At 40.7% G+C, this 18,947-nt stretch overlaps 1 non-coding gene across 2 annotated transcripts; it reads left to right on the forward strand.

The window, feature by feature from the left end:
* The first annotated feature begins 3,507 nt into the window (after nucleotides 1–3,507).
* On the forward strand, nucleotides 3,508–18,290 carry LOC103348612 (uncharacterized). 2 transcript variants are annotated; one of them, XR_016226203.1, is made up of 4 exons: nucleotides 3,508–3,630; nucleotides 3,742–3,859; nucleotides 6,612–6,712; nucleotides 18,165–18,290. It is a non-coding gene; the product is annotated as an uncharacterized LOC103348612 (transcript). The 2 variants fall into 2 exon arrangements; XR_016226202.1 differs by having other exon boundaries at nucleotides 3,508–3,859.
* The last annotated feature ends 657 nt before the right edge of the window (nucleotides 18,291–18,947 follow it).

Consider the following 18,947-nt stretch of genomic DNA (forward strand, 5'->3'; position numbering starts at 1 on the left):
TTTAACTTGAAGTTTTTGTCTTGAGGCCTGACATTGTGGTGCAATGAGTTAAGCTGCCACTTGGAATTCCAGCATCCTGTATCAGAGTTCTGGTTTGGGTCCCGCCTGCTGAACTTCGATCCAATTTCTTGCTAATGAGCTTGGGAAGGCAGTGGAAGGTGGCTTAAGTATTTGGGCCCCTGAAACTCACGTAGGAGACCAGGATGGGGTTCCTGGATCCTGGCTTCACCCTAGCCAGACTTGGCTGTTGTGACTATTTGATAAGTGAACAGTAGATAAGACTGCTTCCCTCCCTCCCTCCCTCCCTCCCTCCCTCCCTCCCTCCATCCCTCCCTCCCTGTCTCTCCTTCTCTCCCTCTCTCCCTCCTTCCCTTTTTCTCTCCACCAACTCTTCCCATCTCTGTAACTCTTTCAAATAAATTATTTTTAGAAAGTTTTTATTTAATAAATATAAATTTATTTATTTTTCTTTCGTTTTTATTTGACAGAGTTATATAGATAGTGAGAGAGAGAGAGAGAGATAGAGAGAAAGGTCTTCCTTCTATTGGTTCACCCCCCAAATGGCCACTATGGCCAGCGCTGTGCCGAAATGAAGCCAGGAGCCAGGTGCTTCTTCCTGGTGTCCCATGCAGGTGCAGGGGCCAAGCACTTGGGCCATCCCCCACTGCCCTTCCAGGCCACAGCAGAGAGCTGGACTGGAAGAGGAGCAACCGGGACTAGAACCCAGCACCCATGTGGGATGCCAGCACCACAGGTGGAGGATTAACCAAGGGAGCCATGGTGCCAGCCCCAATAAATTTAAATTTCATAAGTACAACTTTTGGATTATAGCTGTTCTTCCCCCCATAACCACCCTCCCACCCCCAAACTGTCCCACCTCCTACTCCCTTTCCCATCCCATTCTTCATTAAGATTCATTTTAAATTATCTTTATACACAGAAGATCAACTCTATACTAAGTAAAGATTTCAGCTGTTTGCACCCACAAAGACACACAAAGTATAAAGTACTGTTTGAACACTAGTTTTACTGTTAATTCTCATAGTACAACTCATTAAGGACAGAGGTCCTACATGGGGAGCAAAGTGCACAGTGAATCCTGTTGTTGATTTAACAATTTACACTCTTATTCATGACCTCAGTGATCCCCTGAGGCTCCTGTCATGAGCTGCCAAGGCTATGGAAGCCTTTTGAGTCCACAAACTCCATCAGTATTTAGACAGGGCCACAAGCAAAGTGGAAGTGCTCTCTTCCCTTCAGAGAAAAGTACATCCTGCTTTGATGACCCCTTATTAGGCAGATTAGAATGCCTTAAGGGCTGATTCTGAGGCCAGAGTGCTGTTTAGGGCATTTGTCATTCTATGAGTCTGCTCTGTATCCCGCTTCCCATGTTGGATCAGTCTCTCTTTTTAATTCTATTATTATTAGCAGAAACTTGATCTTATTTATGTGATCCCTTTGACACTTAGTCCTTTCTATATGATCAGTTACACACCTAATATGACCACTTTAATGTGTAAGATGGCATTAGCACCTGCCAACATAATGGAATTTGGAGTCCCATGACAAATTCTTAGCTTTACTCTTAGGTGTAAGTCCATGGGAACATGTGCCGAACTGTACATCTCCTCCCTCTCTTATTCACATTCATATATTTTTTTAAACAGGGATCAATTTTCAATTGGATTTAAACAACTAAGGATAATTTTGTGTTAAGTAAAAAGTTTAACCAATGGTATTAAGTAGAAAAAGAAAATACTAAAAAGGATAAAATAGTGAGCTGTTCCTAAGCAGTCAGAACAAGGGCTGATCAAGTCATTGCTTCTCATAGTGTCAGTTTCACTTCTACAGGTTTCCTTTTAGGTGCTCAGTTAGTTGTCACAGATCAGGGAGAATATATGATATTTGAATATAGCGCTACCATATGACCTAGCCATCTCACTCTTTGGAATTTACCCAAGGGAAATTAAATCAGCAAATAAAAGGGCTTTCTGCACCTCCATGTTTATTGCAGCTCAATTCACAGTAGCTAAATGCCTGTCAATGGAAGACTGGATAAAAAAATTATGGGATATGTAAACTAAGGAATACTACACAGTGGTAAAAAATGAAATCTGGTCATTTGCAACAAAATGGAGGAATCTAGAAAACACCATACTGAGTGAAATAAGCCAGTCCCAAAGGGACAATTAGCAAATAAATAAATTATTAAAAATTCTTTCTCTTACCAAGGACAATAAATCCTTTTTTCTATGCCATTGGTTGCTAATTGGCAAAAAAGTACTTTGTTTATTTCAAAGAATTCTCTGTAAAGTGGATTTTTCATCTGAAATATATATTTTGCAAGTGTTTTGGAAAATAGTTGTTATTTATTTTTGTATTTTATACAAGTCATTTTAATTTTTAAATTTATTTTTATTTTCTTTTTGTTTAAAAAGAAGTGAATGAGGCAGAAAGAACTTTCCATTTCCTGGTTGACTCCTCAAGTGCCCACAACAGCCAGGTCTGGGGCATGCTGAAGCCTGAAATCTCTGAGTCTCCCATTTGGGTTCCTGGGACCCAACTACTTGCACCTTCACTTCCATCATCCCCAGGCTTACATCCCCAGAACGCTGGACTTGGAAGCAGAGCTGAGACTTCACCTCAGGCATCCATGGAGTGCAGGTGTCTCAGGTGGCATCTGAACCCCTGTGCCAAATGCCAGGGGGATTTAGTTTTTATTTTACTCAGTGAGCCTTCAGAATGATTGCTTTTGAGGAAACCGTTAGTAAGGCTTTTGATCACACAAAGCCATTGAAGGGACTGTGTTTTCTCCTAGCACTTTTCTCGTTTTCTGTATTTAAAATTGGTAATATTTAGTACATCAAGAATGTAGTTTTGTGACATAAAATCCTAGCCAGTTTCCCCAAATTAACAGGCATCATTTGTAAGTAATCCACCTTTGCCTAGTAATATGAAACATGACCACTATCAACTTGTAATTTCTTACATATATTTGGAGTTTTAGTCACTTATCTTCATTTATTGGTCAATAAATTGTTCAGTGGTCAGTAAAATATGGAAATTTGCACATTTTTTATAATCACAAGGCCATTCTTTATATATTACAAATCAGTGTCATCAGAACAGTAAGATCATGTGTAACTCAAAAAGTTTAAATCCCTCCTGTTTTATTTGGTTTATATAAAATAGAAAAACAGATGAGGAGCTCACATTTCGAGAAAAAAATGAGTCTTCCTGTTCAGGAACATGAAACGATCTTCCCGCTTCAATGTTTCCTTCTCAGATCTTTCAGAAGGGTAGGTGTGCGCTGACAGGAAATGTGTGCACGGATATAAAAGGGATACTGGATTCCACGCAAAGAATTTCAGCCCGGAAACTGATATATTATGGAAATTTTTCTCTCATTTCCACTTTTCTATAATGCATACAGCAGTGTGTGTGTGTAACGTGTACACTAAGCTTTATCGAGTTTGGTTGATGATGTCACTTTAAGTGGCCAATACAGCAGTCTGTGAGGAGAACTGTGAGTAGAGGAGAAGCAGCTGAAGTTTCGGCTCTGTTGCAGCTTCTCAGAAGCCGGCCGAGGCGCTCGGGTTCCCTGTCCCAGGCGCTGCGGGGTCAGCACAGGTGGCGACCCTGCATCGCGGTGACAGGAGGGCCCCGGGAGGTGCGGGCTTCTCCCGTCACTGCCAGCTCGCCGTCCCCTTACCTCTTCTGGTCCCTGTCATTTTCTCCCAGCCAAATCTTCTCGAGGACCCTGTGGCGCGGATGATAGACCAGCCGCGATTGATTCCCGGAATCCTCAGAGGTGTCAACGGAGAAGCCCAAGAGCCGCCGGCTCCTCCTACCCGCCAAGGTGAAAATCCTCTTCATCGCCCCTGCCGGCGGCTCTGGAGCCCTGGCTCTGGGCGGATAACAGTGGCCAAACAGCCAGGGAATGTGTGTGCGGAGAGGGTGGGGGCGGGGGCGTGCGGCGGAGGTGGGGGGGCGGCCAGTTCGCTGCGCATGTGCAAGCTCCAGGGGTTCCCAAACAGCGATTATTTTGCCTGTAAAATTTGAGGATACGTGCCTGAGTGTTAGGGACGTTTTGCAAAAGAAAGACTCATCGCTGTGCACAAGCCATCTCTGCACTCACCTGGGACTCCAGTGGTGGAAACTTCACCACGATGAAGGCCTCATTTCCGGGAAGACGCTCCTTGCCCCTGGTTTATGACCCCTTCTACATCCTTCTGGGTCCCAGCCAGTATCCCTTGAAATTTAGGGGGTTCACAACAAAAGGCTGTTTTCATGAGTTCCTGCATGGTGGCGGTATGTGTCATTATGTGAGTCTGTGAGAACTCAGTGCGCATCTTGCAGAAAACACACAACCCCACTTATGCACACCTCGTGTTGTTTGCTCTTTGACTCAGGGTTACCTTTAAGGTTTTCTGACTTTCACTTCTTGCGATTTTCCCTAAGTGAATCTTTAGTCCATGACGACTTTTGGAGCATAGTGTAATATTTAAGAGCTTCTTTTAAAAACAGCTTTTCAGAGACCTTCTTTGTACCCAACAGTTCATCTTTTGGCATTAGGTTAAAGGTCACTTTATTTTATCTGAAGTCCCTAGGTTCTGTTTCTGAGTGTTACTGTCTGCTTCGTGAAACAGAACAGCACTGCCTTTGCTTCTTTATCAATAAAATGTACAGCATTTTGATGTCCGTTACAGTATCAAGTTTCTGCCTCCTTACTCCTCTTTTTAGTGTTCTTTTGGTAGTGTTTACATTATTTTAGATGAATTGTTAATTACTTTGCCAAATCGGAGGATTCCTTAGTGGGATTAGATTTTAATTGAGTTAGGAAAATAATTTTAACAGAATCAATCTTTTGTAACAGTCCTACTGGGTAAATATTGTCTTTGTTTAATTCTTAATTTAGAACTTTATTTATTTGACAGCGAGCGAGCGCCCCCAGCTCCTCCTCTGGTTCTTACTCCAAATGCCCTCGATGGCTAGGATTGGGCCACACTGAAGCCAGGTGCTATGAACTCAATCACGGTCTCCCATTTGGGTTGCGGACCCAAATACTTGTGCCATCACCTGTGACATACCAGGATGCACGTTAGTAGGAAGCTGGAATTGAGAGGAGCTGGGGAAGGGGCAGTGTTGTGACGTGGTGTTAAAGCTGCCGCCTGTGACACAGCATCCTGTATGGGCCGTGGTTTGTGTCCTGGCGACTCCACTTACCATCCAGCTGCCTGAGAATGGTCTGGAATAAGCAGAGGAAGCAGGCTCAAGTGTTGGGCCCCTGTTGCTGATGTGGGAGGCCCAGACATTTCTAATTTCTGGCTTCATTGTCTCTCTCAACTCTGGCTTTCAAAATAAAAATAGTTAAAAAAAAAAAGCAGAGAGGAGCTGTAACTCAAAACCTGATACTCTGAAATGGAATGTGGGTGTTCCAACTGGTGTCTTAACTGGCAGGCCACAGGTCTACCCCTGTACTACACATTTTACATGAATTATTGTGAATTACCATCTCAAACAGTTTTTGCAACAAAACAAACTTTTACCTCAATTTTCTATCAACTTTTTGAAATACCCACATTTGTGTATATGTGATTTCAATAACTTGAGTAAGAAACATGTGAGTACAACTTCCAAACAAGGTTTTAAAGTATTTAACTGCCTAACACCAGTTTCTTTCTTGGTCCTTCCTGATTTTCCCATTATCTCCAGCTGAGCAGAGTTGGAATCCTGAAAGCCTCCAGCCCTGGGTATGCTGCATTGCTGTTGATGACAGGCCACAGAGACATACCAGTTTAGATGCTCTACCCTGATCATGCCCATAGCACATACAAGCTAAAAGTTTGTTGCAATTCCCAATAGTCTTCCAACATTAGCATGAAATCTATGAAGAATAAATGAAAATTAATACCAATATTTCTGTTCTCACTACTGATTTTTTAAGATTTATTTTATTTATTTGAATGAGTGAGTTACAGGTGAAATGATTTATGAGAAAAGGTGCATTGCTAATCCACTTGAATTGACACCCAGTCAGCAAAGTTTCCTGGCCTCATCCCTAAAACATCAACTGAGGTTTCCATTATCCATGGAGAAATACCCATGATTTCACTTTCAATATTAAACCATGGCCATCATTTATAACTTTACTATTCACATTGAAGTGAGGATTAAATTTTGTTTTATATCATTCAGATGACTGCTGAGGTGTCTGAACACCTGCATTGACATGTTTCCTATTTCATAGTCCATATTGCCATGTTTTTCATGCTACTTCTGGAATCCCCCTTGTGTTTCTCTGCCTGACTTTGCACATGTTTTTACTGTGTCATTTGAATGGTGTAAGACTATCATTGACCTTTAATAAATGGTAACCTCTCTATTATGAATTGGATATGACTTGCTCCCCCAGATCATTTAAACTCCAGAGTCTTATGTTAACAATTGATCAATTTAAAGTAGATACTTGTTCTAATTATGGCTTTTGTTAGGTGAATCTGCTGGAGGAGACTTTAGGTCTTGCAGGCTTGCCCTCAGAGAGTGGTTCTCATGCGAAGATTGGTTGTTTAACCTTGGCATGCTTGCTGTGTCTCTCCCTGTGTTTCCAGGCTCACCATGGGATCATCCCTCCACACAAGCTTCACCATCGCCAGCCTCACCAGAGCTAGTCTATGTGGCTGTCCGATATTCAACTAAGGATCTCCGAGCTGTAAGCAAAAATAAGCATTTTCTTTCCTGAGTAGCTCCTCTCTTGTATGTTAAAGTAATGAAAAGCTGACTAACGTTCCATACCAATCACAGGAGAAAGCATGGCCCTCCTGTATGTGGTGTTCAGCAGCAAGGTAGGTGCCATGCATACTGAGCTGGCAATTTTTTCTTTCCATTTACTAGTCCTCTGCACCTCAAGGCAGGCAGCCCACATCATACACCCAGAAACCCAAAGTGATGTCAGTGGGGCAAGTCAGTCACTGTGTCAGCTCTGAATTTTGCAGGGTTTTGAATGCCTAGATCATGATACTGCTTCTACGATGTGTTCAGGTCATATTTGATAAATGGATTGCAGGAATGATTTAATATAGTTGGAAAGTTCAACATCTTTAAAGAAAAACTCCACATCTAAAGAAAGAAATAATTTTTCTATAGTAATGACTATTACTATTTGCTGTTTTTTAATTTTCATAAGGACAGATAATATAAAATGTTTATTATTAATACATAGAAAATAAAGTTCTACACTTCCTCCTCCTATCCCCCACCCCTTACACCCAGGAGCTCCATTCTCTCCTTTGTACTCTTATGCCCTTCACTGGTGCCTCTGTTGTGATCACCAGCTCTTTACTGTGTGCTGTGTGTCCCATCCCTGTGAAGTTCTCATTCTTCAAAGGGACAGATCTTACCCCTTCCACAGCCAGGCACATTACCCCTCTCCCATGTCACATTTACATCTTTTTGCTTTTGTAGGCCATCTCTTTCCTCATCTAAATGGACACCTGCTGTCACCTGCTGTTGGGGTAGTGATGTAGCCCACTGTATGTCATCAGGATATCTGATCCAAGTTACAGGGCCCCCAGACAGCCTCACCCTTGTATTGTAAATCCCTGTGGTACCATCCGGGACATTTTTGTAATGATTTACAGTGAGAGAAAAGATCAGTACAGTTTACAAGTCAGTTCCCTCAGTGAAGATCATCATACCAGACATTGGAGGTGGAGGTGCTGGATGAGGTCCAAGAGCCCATGAGCGTGTAGGAGGTGACTGGTAGCCCATGAATGGTGCTGATGGCATACCCATGGGCTCAGGCACATAGGGGAATCCTAGGAAAGAAGAGGATAATCCTACATCCATATTGAAGGGCAGAGCACGAGTTCACGTGTGCAAATATATCAGTCTGATGGATGCAAGCAACACCAATGAATGCTGAACCAGAGTAGAGGAAGGGATAGGTGCTTCTCCACCTGATATCAAATAAGAAGCATCAGAGTCACAAAACTCTCCTCTTTCACTGGGTTCTGGCAGCCTGAGGAATGAAGGGAAGTCACAGGGATAAAAGGATGTGGCCTCACATCTGCATGTGTGCAGGCAAAGAACAAAGAAGGCAAGGACTATCCCAGAACATAAGCAGAGCCTTTACTGGTTTGCTGAGTTAAAGACACATTCCATAGACAATGTCTATGTCCAGGACCACCCCCAGCCTCCCATCCTTAGTTGTGTTCTCCAGGGCTGTGGATATCATTGATCACCCACGTGGAAATCTGATGAATTTTCTCTCTTAAAATGCACAGTCCCCTTGGAGATATCTGAAAGGTGAATCATGACAGACTGGTTTTCCTCCACTTCCCACTGTAATTCAAATTTAAAGCCCAAGCTATTGTATGACATAGAAAAGTGACATATCCACCTTCGTTTGAGTTTCTATAAAGTTAGAAAGTTAGAGTTAAGAAGATTTGCTGCTAAGGCCTTATACTTTTTACTAATGTTTTATTTACTCTTTAAATCCATTCATGAGAGGGACTTGTGAAACCTCTCACCATGCTTGTATGTTAGGTTCTACCTGAAGTACTGTGATCAGTTATTTAGTATATTTTGCCCCCATCAGTGACTGTGGGAAACACGAGGAGTTCCAACAGAAAGGATCTACCCAGAAGGGGGCCACTGAGGAGCTACAGGAAGAACCAGAGTCAGAAGTAGAAAGAAGTTTGCAGAGGTTCTGTTCTTGGTTTGTCTCCTTGTGCTGGCTCAGCCGGGCAGGGTTGTTCTACACATCAGGTGGGGTTACATGGCAGGGAATTGGTCAGGAGAGTATGAACATCCCAGGTGGGAGAGGTGACCACCAAAGAGGAGAACAGAGACCCAGAGTCCTGATTTGTGCCATCCCTCACTTACTCCTGAGACTCCCATCCTTAAGTATGCCCAACTGGTCTGTGGATCATCTCCCACTGATCTCTGAACCCTGCTCCCAAACCCTACTTTGACCCTGACACTGTTCACCCTGCTCTCCTCTTCCTGCCACACTGCTCCTCATCCCCAACCTAATTGTGACCTATTACTGCCACACCCCATCCCCCACCTAATGGATAGCCAATCACTGCCCTGCCCTGTTGGCAAGCCAATTGTGAGCTCAGTCCTTGCCCCGCCCTAAGTCACACCCTTCTCTATCCCTCACCCTAGTCTCTCACTCCTGGTAACTCAGTGCACTGAGAGGACCTGGACATGAAGGTATGGAGGTGGGTCTTCTGGCTCCCTGTGCTGGGGTTGCCCAGTCACACAGCACAGAATGTGAGTAAACACCAGATTCACTTTGGTCTCTTTCCTTCTATTGGCTGTGTCCCACTGTGGTTTAGATAACACCATTTCACTGGCTCTTGCACAGCAATCCAGTTCTTTCCAAAGATGAAGGGCCTCATCACAGGTGTGGTGGCCAGGCTGACAAACCTCTGCCACACCTGTAGCATCAACTTCTGCTTGATCAACAGCAGGAAAGCCTGACAGGGTGGAATCCTGAAAACAGTAACCTCATAGTATCAAAAGAGGATGTGTGGATATGCTAGAAGCCACTGGATTACATGTTGTAGTGGTAAAATAACACAGGAAACACTGATTTCTTGAGTCATGATTGTTAGCCTGGTTCCTGCAGGATCTGTGGGAGATCCTCAGCTGCTGCTCCTTTGGTTCCATCACACATGTAGCAGTGTCACTGAGATAAGACTCATGTGTGTTGACACCAGGCAGCCTTGAAACAGTGGTACCGAGTGAGTGGTATTAGTACTAGATTGTTGCAAGTGAACTGTCACTTCTGCTGTGGATTATCTGCTTTGTTGACTTTGGTAACTTTTGAGTCATTCTTTTCCTCAGCTCTTGGAGGCTGTCCCTAGGGACACTATTTGAAGGGAGCCCAGAGACAGACATGAGATGTGAAAATAAGTACCTGCATCCTGCCAGGATGCTCATAATAGGGGAGGCACTCAGAGTGATATGAACAAGAGGTGAATTAGTTACTCTCCTTCCTTGTAAGAGCTGTGTCATATGCCGACTGCTACTTTATCCAAATGAGAAAGAGTCCGTACTGTTAGGAGTACACACTGTCCATTAGAGTCCATACTGTCCTTAAATGCCAGATTTCTGCTGGGAAGTATTCATTCTTACATTAAGAAATCACACTTCTCCTATACCCAGGAGAGAAAGGAGAGCGACTGAGAACAACACACAGATATAAGTAAATTTGCATGAATTAGCAAGCATCATTCTTTTTTTTTCTCTTTTCTTTGTTTTTTTTTTTTTTAACTTTTATTTAATGAATATAAATTTCCAAAGTACAGCTTATGGATTACAATGGCTTCCCCCCCATAACGTCCCTCCCACCCACAACCCTCCCCTCTCCCACTCCCTCTCCCCTTCCATTCACATCAAGACCCATTTTTGATTCTCTTTATATACAGAAGATCAGTTTAGCATACATTAAGTAAAGATTTCAACAGTTTGCTCCCACACAGAAACATAAAGTGAAAAATAATAGATGATTTTTTAAATGATGATGAAATCAGATCAGACCTATTGTCATGTTTAATCCCAGTGAGTGTCAAGTTGGGAATTGATAATTTCTTCTTCTTCTTCTTTTTTTTTTTTTACAGAAGATCAGTTTAGTATACATTAAGTAAAGCTTTCAACAGTTTGCACCCCCATAGAAACACAGAGTGAAATATACTGTTTGAGTACTTGTTATAGCATTAAGTCTCAATGTACAGCACGCTAAGGACAGAGATCTTACATGAGGAGTAAGTGCACAGTGACTCCTGTTGTTGACTTAGCAAATTGACACTCTTGTTTATGGCCTCAGTAATCTCCCCATGCTCCAGTCATGAGTTTCCAAGGCTATGGAAGCCCCTTGAGTTCTCCGACTCTTATCTTGTTTAGACAAGGTCATAGTCAAAGTGGAGGTTCTCTCCTCCCTTCAGAGAAAGGTACCTCCTTCTTTGAAGACCTGTTCTTTCCACTGGGATCTCACTCACAGAGATCTTTCATTTAGGTTTTTTCTTTTTTTTGCCTGAGTGTTTTGGCTTTCCATGCCTGAAATACTCTCATGGGCTTTTCAGCCAGATCCGAATGCCTTTAGGGCTGATTCTGAGGCCAGAGTGCTATTTAGGACATCTGCCATTCTATGAGTCTGCTGAGTATCTCACTTCCCATGTTGGATCACTCTCCCCTTTATTTATTCTATCGGTTAGTATTAGCAGGTACTAGACTTGTTTATGTGCTCCCTTTGACTCTTAGTCCATTCATTATGATCAATTGTGAACTGAAATTGATCACTTGGACTAGTGAGATGGCATTGGAACAAGCCACCTTGATGGGATTGAATTGGAGTCCCCTGGTATGTTTCTAACTGTACCATTTGGGGCAAGTCAGCCTGAGCATGTCCCAAATTGTACATCTCTTCCCTCTCTTATTCCCACTCTTACATTTAACAGGGATCACATTTCAGTTAAATTTCAACACTTAAGAATAACTGTGTGATAATTACAGAATTAAACCAGTCATATTAAGTAGAGCAGACAAAAAAAAACTACTAAGAGGTATAATGTATTACGTCTTTCATTAACAGTCAGGGCTATGCTGATCAAGTCACCATTTTTCATAGTGTCCATTTCACTTCAACAGGTTTCCTTTTTGGTGTTCAGTCAGTTGTCACCGATCAGGGAGAACATAGGGTATTTGTCCCTTTAGGACTGGTTTATTTCACTCAGCATGATGTGTTCCAGATTCCTCCATTTTGTTGCAAATGACTGGATTTCGTTGTTTCTTACTGTGGTATAGTATTCTAAAGAGTAAATATCCCATAATTTCTTTATCCAGTCTACCGTTGATGGGCATTTAGGTTGGTTCCAGGTCTTGGCTATTGTGAATTGTGCTGCAATAAACATTAGGGTGCAGACCGCTTTTTTGTTTGTCAATTTAAATTCCTTTGGGTAAATTCCAAGGAGTGGGATGGCTGGGTCGAACGGTAGGATTATATTCAGGTTTCTGAGGAATCTCCAGACTGGTTTCCATAGTGGCTTGACCAGTTTGCATTCCCACCAACAGTGGGTTAGTGTCCCTTTTTCCCCACATCCTCGCCAGCATCTGTTGTTGGTAGATTTCTGAATGTGAGCCATTCTAACCGGGGTGAGGTGAAACCTCATTGTGGTTTTGATTTGCATTTCCCTGATTGCTAGTGACCTTGAACATTTTTTCATGTGCCTGTTGGCCATTTGGATTTCCTCTTTTGAAAAATGTCTATTGAGGTCCTTGGCCCATCTCTTAAGTGGGTTGTTGGTTTTGTTTTTGTGGAGTTTCTTGATCTCTTTGTAGATTCTGGTTATTAACCCTTTATCTGTTGCATAGTTTGCAAATATTTTTCCCATTCTGTCGGTTGTCTCTTCACTCTCCTGACTGTTTCTTTTGCAGTACAGAAACTTCTCAATTTGATGCAATCCCAATAGTTGATTTTGTCTTTTGACTGCCTGTGCCTCCCGGGTCTTTTCCAGAAATTCTTTGCCTGTACCAATATCTTGAAGGGTTTCTCCAATGTTCTCTAATAACTTGATGGTGTCAGGTCGTAGATTTAGGTCTTTAATCCACAGGGCAGTTGTAATCAAAACAGCATGGTACTGGTACAGAAACAGATGGATAGACCAATGGAACAGAATTGAAACACCAGAAATCAACCCAATCATCTACAGCCAACTTATGTTTGATCAAGGATCTAAAACCAATTCCTGGAGCAAGGACAGTCTATTCAATAAATGGTGCTGGGAAAACTGGATTTCCACGTGCAGAAGCATGAAGCAAGACCCCTCCCTTACACCTTACACAAAAAGCCACTCAACGTGGATTAAAGACCTAAATCTACGACCTGACAGCATCAGATTCTTAGGAATCTCTTCCCATGAGAAGGAACAACACTTGCACATGACTAGCTCCATTCAATGGGGGAGTCTCTTCCATTTTTCAGAGTGCACTAGGGTGTGTTTCACTGAAGCACAAAATATGTTTAGAACTTGTGTAAGAGTTGTTCACATGAATTTTTTAAAAATGTATTTAGCTGAAAGGCAGAGTCACAGAGAGGCAGAGGCAGAGAGAGATAGAGAGAGGTCTTCCATCCACTGACTCACTCCTCAAATGGCCACAATAGCCAGCCATAGCTGTGCCAACCTGAAGTCAGAAGCCAGAATCCTCCTCCGGGTCTCCCACATGGGTGCAGGGGCCCAAGCACTTGAGCCATCTTCCACTGCCTTCCCAGGCCATAGCAGAGAGTTGGATCAGAAGTGGAGCAGCTGGGTCCAGAACTGGCATCATTCAGTACACCATATTGCTGGCCCCATTCACATGAATATGATACAACCAGTCAATTGGTAAAAGCAGAAAGAACATAAGTGAGGTGGTAGTGCTAACTACTGCACCACTTCTAGGTGGGTGGTCCTGGTTTGTGAGAGATAAATGCAGTAAAGGTGTACAAGGAACTGGTAAATAAGTGATCATTCACCTATCCATTTGACAGAATTCCAACAATAAAATTTTATGTGTTTGCTATTTTTGTAGAATTGTTTATATTTTTATTCACATCCTAATATTTCCCCCAACAATCAAAACATTTAATTTTTTAACATGACAATTATTGATCCCTCCCTAAAACACAGGATGTAATTGATGAGGGACCAATAAAATGTGGTAGATATTTGAGTAGATTTGCACTTGAGATGTTGTCCCCAGAGAAGCAAATAGGGAAGAACTAATGAGTAGAAGAAAATAGAGTGAGACATTACCACTTACCATTAGGACACAGAGCAAGAAGGTAGAACAAGAAATTCGATGTACATAAGAAAAAAGGAGGGGAGGGGATCAGGAAGAGGAGTAACCGCTGATTTGTTTGGCACAGGATGAATGTGGAATTTAATTCCATTCTGTGTGCACGAGGGATGGGATAGACAGTGGCAGTGCAAATTGAAATTTGGAAAGAAGAACAAAGAATATGATGTAAAGAAGTGACACTCATGTTGGACACCTCATGTCTGACGTTTCTGGAGTTAAATAGGTGGGGACTTCAACTGGCAACCAGACATGAATGACAGCTTACGTGATATCCTGCCTGCACATAGGGATTTGGGAAGCAGCAGAATTGCAGCAATGTCTGAAGCCATCCCAGTTAATGAAGTGGCTCAAAGAGAAGTGAAGATATAGAAAGAAGAAAAGGAAGGAGTGCAGAGTCTGAGGGAAAACTGACATCAACTAATAGAGGAAAGTGAGGAAATGAAAGTAGAATTGAACCACAGACAGTGCTTTCTCAACATTTCCTACAAGGATGCAGAAAATCTGCACAGTGAGAAACCTACTAATGAGTCTATATTATTTCAAAAAATTGTTGTATCAAGATACACTTATATTTTTGATTCAACATCAACAAATCTTGAGAAGTAACTATGTATTTCATCATATTTATGGTTTTATAAAAATATTCCTTGACATTCATGTGGACATTAAGATTTATTAAAAAGTATCACTTTGTAAAAGAGTCCCTTAGTAAGAGAGGCTTTAGTGCATTTTTAAAATATGATACACTTTATATAACTTAGCACTAGAGAAGGAGAAGCACTGGAAGGTACAGATGTTTCATCAGTACAATTTTAGTGCTGTATCATAGGTATTAGTTCAGAGAAATATAATTGAAAATAATTATGATTTTCATACAATGTATATCCACAAGCCCCAAAGAATCTCTCAAAGACTATTATTAGAATGACACAATTAATTGAAAATAATATAAAAATAACACAAAGCCATTATATAGAGAGGGGGCATTTAGTATAGAAGTTAGGGTGCACATGTTCCGCATCAGAGGGCCTGGGTTTGATTCTCTCCTTTGGGACTTGACTCCAACTTCCTGCTAGTGCAGACGCTAGGAAGGAGTGATGATGGCTCAAGTACTTGGATTCCTTCTACCCATATTGGAGACCCAGAAAAGGTTTCTGGCTCCAGACTTACTCCCATTCCAGACCCAGTCAGTTTAGGTATTTGGAGAGTAAACCAGCAGTTTGAGCACTCTTTCCTTCTTGTATACCTCCCAAATAAATAACTACTTTTTAAAAAAGAAATACTATCTGGAACTCCAAGGGAAGCAGAAACAGACACAAATCTGTCCCCTGGTGGATGGGCAATATGAGTCATAAAGAAATATCTGCCAATCTAACTGGCAAGTTAGTCAGGAAAGCAAAAGAACTGACACCATCAATAATGACAAGGAGAACAAAAGTGACCATCCAGGGGATATATAAACTTATGAGGACACTTCAAAAATTTCATACAAAATGTGATTAGAAGGTAAGCTAATTTAGTTACAATTTTTTTGAAATTTAGGCATTTTTTTTCGTAATGTGCATTTCCATGAACTATTTGGTAAATCTTTGTGTGTACTTGATGACAGCTATAGATATGTAACCTAAGTGTAAGTCAAATAATGTTTATCTAAGGGACTGACAACTTTAGGAAAAGAGGCTGGAAAACAGAATAATAGTAAAAAGATAAGTTAATATTCATTCTACTTGGTAGGACTACAGGAAAATGTTGAGCTCATAAAAAATCCAAATCATTCAAGAGAGAAAGGGAATAGGAAGAAATTAGAAATTGAAGGATGCATAGAAATGGAAAACTCTCAAATGATTCTCATCATTCATTTATCATTTAAAGTTGACAAGTTTGCTTACTCTAGTTCTAAACCTTTTAATTATTTTATTAAGAGAAGAGATTTTCTGTTTTTCCTAGGTACAGTTCCAAGAAGACAACCACACTTCCTCACTGCCCTGCTCCTCCCCCAATCCCCTTCCAACTCTCCCCTCTCATCAGTTTTTGCAAAGCCATCATTTTAATCCAAACTATATTCAAAAACTTAATTCACCACTAATATTCACAAGTAAAAATTAGGAAGACCGCAGTTCAACAGGAGTATAAACAGGAGCTACATATGACAATAATAGTCCAAAATGGGCATTTCATTCCTATAGATGTTTTGGTATTCTATATTAACTGCCATATATCCTAGAAAACATATAATATTTGTCTTTTTTGAGACTGGCTTATGTCACTAAGCATAATGGTTTCCAATTGCATCCATTTTGTTGCAAAAGACAGGACTCCATTCTTTTTTATGGCTGAGTAGTATTCCATAGTGAGAATGTGGTCCCTCCATAAACTTCCATGATTTCCCTGTGCATCCTCTACTTCAGCTGCTCTGCTTCTGATTCAGCTCCCTGCTAATGAACCTGGTGGCAAGCAGTGGATGATGACCCAAATACTTGAGTTCCTGCCACCCACATGGGAGACCCAAATGGAGTTACTGGCTCCTGGCTTCAGGCTGGCCCTGATTCAGCTATTGCAACCATTTGGAGAGTGAACTCTAGTGGCTGGAAGATCTGTGTCTGTCTCTTTCTGTGCCACTCTGCTTTCAAATAAATAAATATGTTGTTTTTTAAATAAGCTCTAAAATACAGTATTGATGAATATTTTATTAAAATATTATTATAATTAATATTATATAAATATAATATAATTAATATATTAATTCACCCCTCCCTCCTCCTACTTTTGTATCAGTTCATCTTACTTTGGGTGCATTTCATATTGAATTGCAGGCATCATTGTGCTTCTTTATATATGGTTAAGGATGATTACCACTAATTTTTTATATATGCTTTCTTGTTAGAAGTAAAGTTAACATAGAGCAAAAGTCACAAACATTTAATGCTTGTTAGCCTTGAAAAACACGTATAACAATATAATCAACATCCCTTTCAGGATCTACAATGGCTTCTGAGGAAGTGACTCAACCCTTAACCTGCTCTCACGATATATCATTTTATATATATATATATACACACACATCATGATATATAATATATATCATTGTAATTGATATGTATAAACTTATACATATAAATATAATGTTAATGTTTATATAAATTTAGATTAAAACATTATATATCAATTTAGATTAAACATTATATTACATTTCTTCTAGAGTTTCATATAAATAGATGCATGTGTGCCATATGGACTATTTTGTATCACCTGATTCTGCTCAGGACAATATGTCTGAGAGAATTCATGTTGCAGTATGGATCAGTAATTCATTTGCTTTCATTCCCAACTCATCTGAATTATTTCTACTGAATGAACATCTCTGTTTAATTCACCATCCTATAGGAATTGTTTAGGGTTAAGGTGCCAAATTTCAACAAATACACAGTTAAATCCAAAGCAACCTATGTAGAAAAGTTGTAAATAACACAGTGTTAACTTACTCAGCTGAAACATTTGTCTTAATTCACACAGTGGTTCAACAGAATTTATATGAAGACTGTTAAAGAAATCTTGTGTTTTGATGCTACCATTGTTCTTGCCACTTTTGATTTTATTTAAGCATTAAAATTTGATTTTCTCCTTATAAGCTTTTCACTCACGTTTTGATGGGTACTGGTATTTAAAAGAAATCATCAATACAAGAGAAGATGTGGTGGAGAGGAACTCTCACCCAGTATTAGACAAAGGAGAGTACAGGGCCCACAATGAACCAGGATACTCTGTGCTCAAAGACACCCACACAGATATCTAACAACACTACCAACCACCCAAGCAACTTGAGGCTGGCAAGTTATGCTTATTTTTAAACTTTAATTCATTATTTTTTATTTGTATTTTAAAGGCACAAAGAGACAAGGACAGATGTTCTCCACCTCACCTGCTGGGTCACTCTCCCAGTTTTTACAATAGCCAAGAATGAGCCAAGCCCAAGGCCAGGAGCCTGGAATTCAGTCCAGTTTTTCCACCTGTACAGTAGACACCCATATACATCCTTGAGCTGTCATCTGCTAACTCCCAGGGGGCACATTATCAGGAAGATAGAATGGAAGTAAAGCCAGGACTCAAACCCAGGCACTCTGATGTGGGATACATGCATCACCAGTGGGGTCTTAGCCATTGTGCCAGACACCAGGACCCCAGTCTTCCTAGAAGCAAGGAAATCCCCTTGAGTCAGTTGAGGGACATGATTACTCCTTGCAGGCTGACCTAGGGTTCTTAGCAACTGAAATACAGTCAATGTCTGTCTTCTCACTGTTTCCAATGTTTTATTGCAGCTACCTCAGAACTTTCCTGGCCATTTTCAGCTCAGTACTGATTTTTGGGGGATTTTTCGGAAGCTTATCATTATTGCTACAGTCGTGGCTATTTTGGCATTTGCCATTTTCTTCTGGACAACTGTTCTTGTTGTGAGTATACTAGGAGTGTTTTATATGATAAATAAGGAGGAATTGGTATAGTAATTGCATTTGCACCTGGTAAAATCAGTCCTCCTCCATTCATTGTTTTCCCCATAACCCTAAATTTTAATAAGGTTGTTTTCATTATAATTTGGATTGACACTTTTTTTTAACTTTTATTTAATGAATATAAATTTCCAAAGTACAGCTTATGGACTACAATGGCTTCCCCCCCATAATGTCCCTCCCACCCGCAACCCTCCCCCCTCCCACTCCCTCTCCCCTTCCAATCACATGAGGATTCATTTTTGATTCTCTTTATATGCAGAAGACCAGTTTAGCATACATTAAGTAAAGATTTCAACAGTTTGCTCCCACACAGAAACATAAATGAAAAATAATAGATGATTTTTTAAATGATGATGAAATCAGATCAGACCTATTGTCATGTTTAATCCCAGTGAGAGTCAAGTTGGGAATTGATAATTTCTTCTTCTTCTTTTTTTTTTTACAGAAGATCAGTTTAGTATACATTAAGTAAAGATTTCAACAGTTTGCACCCCCATAGAAACACAAAGTGAAATATACTGTTTGAGTACTCATTATAGCATTAAATCTCAATGTACAGCACATTAAGGACAGAGATCCTACATGAGGAGT

The sequence above is a fragment of the Oryctolagus cuniculus genome, chromosome 19, assembly GCF_051225735.1.
Source record: "Oryctolagus cuniculus isolate XC-2025 breed Fujian yellow rabbit chromosome 19, ASM5122573v1, whole genome shotgun sequence".
NCBI lineage: Eukaryota > Metazoa > Chordata > Mammalia > Lagomorpha > Leporidae > Oryctolagus > Oryctolagus cuniculus.